This window comes from Sycon ciliatum, chromosome 9 (assembly GCF_964019385.1).
Source record: "Sycon ciliatum chromosome 9, ocSycCili1.1, whole genome shotgun sequence".
NCBI lineage: Eukaryota > Metazoa > Porifera > Calcarea > Leucosolenida > Sycettidae > Sycon > Sycon ciliatum.
Window position 1 is genome coordinate 20,215,985 of NC_088651.1, and position 6,170 is coordinate 20,222,154.

Here is a 6,170-nt window from a genome sequence, read left to right on the forward strand (position 1 = left end):
TGAACACATTATCCAAATACATTGTATCGTTCTGTTCGGTGGAATGTTTCTAGTGGACGGCAATGTTTGGAGGTGTAATGACCATTTCCGACACAGTGTCATAATCTCCCAGTTTGGCATTGGTGGCTGCTGCGTTGAATTCTAATACGGACTTCTATGGTACATGCACATAGTCACCCGAAGTAAATGTACTGAAAGAACGCTCATGGGGTCTCACCGTGTAAGGTGCGGCATTCCAAACCCCACATAGATCACTGGCCGATGGCAAAGTCCGGGATGAGTGAAACACCGGGAAAGCAGACCGGTTGGGGCTCAGAGTTTGATCTCGCGGTGAATTGTCAGTATATCCGCTAGCGCAGAACTGACAGGTCCTTTTTTCAAACTCCCAGATACATGTTCATTCTGTGTAGTGGCAGACTGCCCTAACCGGCTCTTTCCTACTCTAAGCGGTACAATCTGCAAAGTGGTACTTACTTCTCCGCTTGTGCCAGATCGGTCTGTACATACATGTATAGATGGATCATGGTGTACTGTATATCCTTAATAATAATTATAATATTATTACGGCTTCCATCCTTTCAGCAAGTGTGAAAACCCTTGTCAAATGTCGCTACAGCAGTCTTCGGTTTTCCGATGACAACACTGTACCATGCCCAGTGCAGTGCCGGCTGCTGGGTAAGGAAAGGGATTTTCAAGCCTGATGCCATCCGCCAGTAGGATGACTTCGGATCGACAGCCACGAGCTGTATGACTATGAGAGAGTCTGGAGTACATGTACATGTACATGTAGATGCAGGTTTCTGTTGAGTATAAAAGCGGAAGATTCTGCCAACAGAAATCATCGAACAGCTCCAGCAGCCTTCAGAGCGAATCCAAGAGTATCAGAGTAAGTTCGAAATTTATCCTTGTTCTACCTCCAGAATGCGTGCCCTCATCGCTAGCTTCTGCCTCCTTCTGGCGGTTGGCCTGGCCTCAGCCACAGGTCATGGATCGGGACAGACCTGCTTCAAGCCCGTCCGCGGCCCGAAAGGTGATACAGGACCTGAAGGCCCGATGGGACCTGCGGGTGCTGATGGAGACATGGGACCCATGGGCGAGGCAGGTCCGATGGGCCCTGCAGGTGAGGATGGTCAGGATGGAGAAGATGGTGAGCCAGGTATGCCCGGTTCACCAGGAGTGATCACCTTCATCCCAGTCCAGATTGTCTTCTCCAACCCATCTCTGCACGGCCCCAACCCCTACAGAATCAGCCTGCTCAACTGCATCTTTGCCTACAGCAAGTTCGCGAGCTGCGCTGGTGGCAACAGCTCCGTCAGCGTCGGCGGGGTGGCCAATTTCGTTCCCAGCGGTGCAACCCTGATGAACAGCGGACACACTCTGCGCATTCCGTTCAAGACCAGTTACCTGGGCGATCCAGTATGCACAGTGGAGCTCGGTCACGTGTTCTCGCACATCAAGCTGAACCCACAGGCTACCTACCTGGACATTACTCTCCCCTACGTCTGGCACAAGGTACGCACTGGCCTTCAGATCACCTGCCACGGAGCCATGACCTACTACCGCGGCTAGACATACTGCATTGCAGCTACAGCGGCGGTGGAGCTGAAAGTGGCTTCGTAACAACACTGCTCTCTATCCCCTCTAATATCATATTCTCATTGATAAATAGATCATTTTCTTTGCGACATCAGTGTACACTCACCTGTTAGACATGTATGAGGAACTACATCCTAATTATATAATACTCGATCAATTCCTTCTAGCACGATATGCAGTTATACAATGACATAACTTTGTGGTAATGCTCCATCCTTGTGATGTTGAGCACTCTAGGCAATCTGGGAACTCTAGCTATTGTGCAGTTATACAATGTAATAAATTGAATTAACACACCAGGATTGTTTTCAGATCCAAGAAGAAGCTGTTTCCAATTCCACAATATTATTATCCCTTATACTCCGTTCTATTTTCATACCATACGCTGTAGAATGTAGAATGTAGAATGTAGAATGTAGAATGTAGAATGTAGAATGTAGAATGTAGAATGTAGAATGTAGAATGTAGAATGTAGAATGTAGAATGTAGAATGTAGAATGTAGAATGTAGAATGTAGAATGTAGAATGTAGAATGTAGAATGTAGAATGTAGAATGTAGAATGTAGAATGTAGAATGTAGAATGTAGAATGTAGAATGTAGAATGTAGAATGTAGAATGTAGAATGTAGAATGTAGAATGTAGAATGTAGAATGTAGAATGTAGAATGTAGAATGTAGAATGTAGAATGTAGAATGTAGAATGTAGAATGTAGAATGTAGAATGTAGAATGTAGAATGTAGAATGTAGAATGTAGAATGTAGAATGTAGAATGTAGAATGTAGAATGTAGAATGTAGAATGTAGAATGTAGAATGTAGAATGTAGAATGTAGAATGTAGAATGTAGAATGTAGAATGTAGAATGTAGAATGTAGAATGTAGAATGTAGAATGTAGAATGTAGAATGTAGAATGTAGAATGTAGAATGTAGAATGTAGAATGTAGAATGTAGAATGTAGAATGTAGAATGTAGAATGTAGAATGTAGAATGTAGAATGTAGAATGTAGAATGTAGAATGTAGAATGTAGAATGTAGAATGTAGAATGTAGAATGTAGAATGTAGAATGTAGAATGTAGAATGTAGAATGTAGAATGTAGAATGTAGAATGTAGAATGTAGAATGTAGAATGTAGAATGTAGAATGTAGAATGTAGAATGTAGAATGTAGAATGTAGAATGTAGAATGTAGAATGTAGAATGTAGAATGTAGAATGTAGAATGTAGAATGTAGAATGTAGAATGTAGAATGTAGAATGTAGAATGTAGAATGTAGAATGTAGAATGTAGAATGTAGAATGTAGAATGTAGAATGTAGAATGTAGAATGTAGAATGTAGAATGTAGAATGTAGAATGTAGAATGTAGAATGTAGAATGTAGAATGTAGAATGTAGAATGTAGAATGTCTATCAACTACATCACTTGTACGGTCTTATCTTCTTTTTTCTCAAGAATGAATCTTTCCAGAGCAATAAAGAATCCGAGCGCATTTGGTTACGGGAAGGATAGGCGGCACTCGTCAGACTCTTCAGACCGCCGTGTACTTGCAAATCTTTATCGAGTATCGATTTAACCTCTTCCGCCTGAATCCCTAGATAAGCCGTTTTGAAAAGCATACTTGGTTCCTAGTCACAAGTGATTCCTATGCAACTGCGCCGGTTTGTGCAGTGCATAAACACCATCGTTTAAATCGTTGAATGCGCACTGAAGAATCATTGAGCGCCTAAGAGCGAAACACGGTTACTATTTTGTTACAAGTACGTGGGCGATATGCCGTGAAACGAGAACTTCGCTGTAAGTCATAGTTGCACGGCGCATGCGAAGGGAATCCTAAAAATAAATCATTTGAGTTTTAAAGATCAGTTCTCTGCAAGACTGAAAACCGCCGTTCTGCTTGAGTATCAGAACTGAGGAAAATTTTGCATCAGGTTACAGACTCTCACTCAGAAGCAACAGGGCAGCTCAAAAAAGGCACGCAGGCGATTCTGTTCTCCGTGATGGGTATATGGTGACATAATGTTTAGAAAGTAGGACGGAGGCAGAAAATATTACCAAAAATGTATTATCTACGCATGCATTTACGCAAGAGTCACCACCAGCCAATTAGGACATGTGTCAAAGTAATGTTTAGAGATGATAAGAAGAAGAAATTCCAAACTGGTGAATGAAGTTTAATCATTTTTAAATGCGTAATGCCACTGTTGCGTGCCTCTGCGCCTACTCTGTAGGAATCCGGCAGCTAAGGTAATATACTCAAGTATGTACGAGCAACCTCTGCATCACTAAAGGGAAAATAATAAATACCGCCAAAAAGCTGTTGAATGAGAGAAGCTAGATCATTCCTATTTTCAACACTTTAACAAGCACCGAGTCACGTATTTCCCCATGGTAACGTGAAATTACCAAACGTATCCGCAGCATGTGTGACCGGAACATGCATGCATGAATCTCACACATCCTTACTGCTCCGTTATGCTCGAGCTTTGCGCTTTACGCTAACTTTGTAAATAGAGGTTTTCTCCAATGTACCTTTTCAAACCACCTCCATTTGCTGCCTCTCATCTTCACAGCTAGAGCCATGAATACAAAAAAAAAAAAAGAGGAATAGAATGGGGTACGGAGCTTGGGTTGGCTGTGACTCCGAGTTTCACCCAACCCAAGCTCCGCACCCCATTCTATTCCTTTTGTATGAAGCTCTGCACCCCGGTGCGCTGAGCACTCTTTCGAGGACCACACCCAACTTTCCATGTGTAGAGCCATGAATATGTTGGTCATAGCTACAAACTGGAACTTCATGGTATCATGTGCGAGACGTTTTGAACTATCTGGCGGACACGCGAAGCCCAGGTCTCAGTCAGTTTACAAGGCACTGGCGGCGTGGAGGGGTGAGAATCACTAGGATAGCGCTGAACATCATTATATACATCACTGGTGTGATGCTTTTACGGTCTGTCTATTCGCTAAAGTTGGCAAACCTCGCGGACATACCTTCGTTAGTTTCGCTCTTGTACCCATTAACACTGCCTAGCCCGCGAAAGTCCATCACGATTGGTTTGTGTTCTTCCTTGCGCATTTCAGTTTATACAAGTGGGACCTGCACAGGAGAGGAAGGCCATTGGAGATGTGGCCGTATTTGCAGTGTGGTTTCTCTTTTCCCTCTAATTCTGGCATGCGCCAGCCTTGCCAACAGAATGTCAGGGAAATATGCTGAGGGTTGCGCAGGCAGTCTGCATGCTGAAGAAGACGCGAGCGGAGATGAAAGGACGACCGGCTCAGTAGAGCCCCTACCACTCAGCGAGGAAGGCGCTGCAGCGGCAGCAGCACCAGAAGTATGTCGCAGCGCTGCAGCTCCTAAGTCTTGGGGTGGTACAATCACGTCCATTTTTACATCATATATATGGACTGGACAGGAAACAGTCGCATCCGCCCCAACAGGGGAATCACAACCCACAGCTGCACCGCGGAGAGATGAGAAGTTGATAGACCGGAAGACGAACGTGTTGTCCGTCGCCCTGAAGGGTCTCACGCTAAGGGATAATATACTAGTACGACGTGCTGCCTTCCGACGGTATATCTATGGCCAAAAGCACTACGTCATCGAACCAGTGTTCCCTCACACTATTGCAATGAAGGAAGATGTGCACTGGGCTCTGGTCACTCGATTACGCGCTTGGGGTGCCGGCAACTCGCTAAACCAGGAGGACATGTCGTGTGTGCCATACGAGCCCGGGAATAATCCTCGCCAGACAGCGGAGGAATTCTGGATCAACATGGTCCGAAGTAGAAGCCCCGAGGAATTCAGGAAAAACTTCCACTCCCAGTCGATGAGAGTTGAGTTCGAAGTTGGTTCAAACGTTTTCGCGCACGACGCCAAGTTCGAGTATTTTGATATTCATCGCGCAGTGACCCTGGGTCAGTTCTGGAAACTCATGCGTCCAAATAGTCCCATCTCTGAAATTCGATGTTCGGAATATAGGCAAGTCAGGTCCCAATACGGACTCGTCTTAGAAATTGAAGGTGTCGTCAGTATAGTCTTCTTCCCCGATAGGCTTGTAGAGAAAGATTTCGTTCTCGTTTTCAATCGCAGTCAGTTCCGCTGGTGCGAGTGGCACATCACCCGTGTCGTGTATGGCGTAATGAGAGAGCAGGTGAAAAAGGACTACAACGTGCATGACTTGAGCAGTAATGACGGTCTTCACGAGATCTATGATGAACATATTTTTTCAAATGGAAACTTTCAAGTTTCGGATGCACTGTGCGAACAATAATAATAGGCTGTTGTCAATAACAATTCTCACACTACAAATTGAGAGGAGAGGATCATCACACACACACTGTGAATGGAATGCTCTACTTTGAGGAGGAGTTTTTGAACGGTATTATATGCCCCTGGTATTCGTTTTATATGATTTGAATGTTTTGTCGAAAATGGAAGAAGAAGATTAGTGCAAGGTATGACATGTGATTAGGAAGGAAATAATTTGCGATGTGAAGCGTGTGTTTGCGCAGAGAATTATGATAACAATTGTTTTTAAAACTGTTCCACTCATGATGTCTTGCAAGATAAAATTAATGT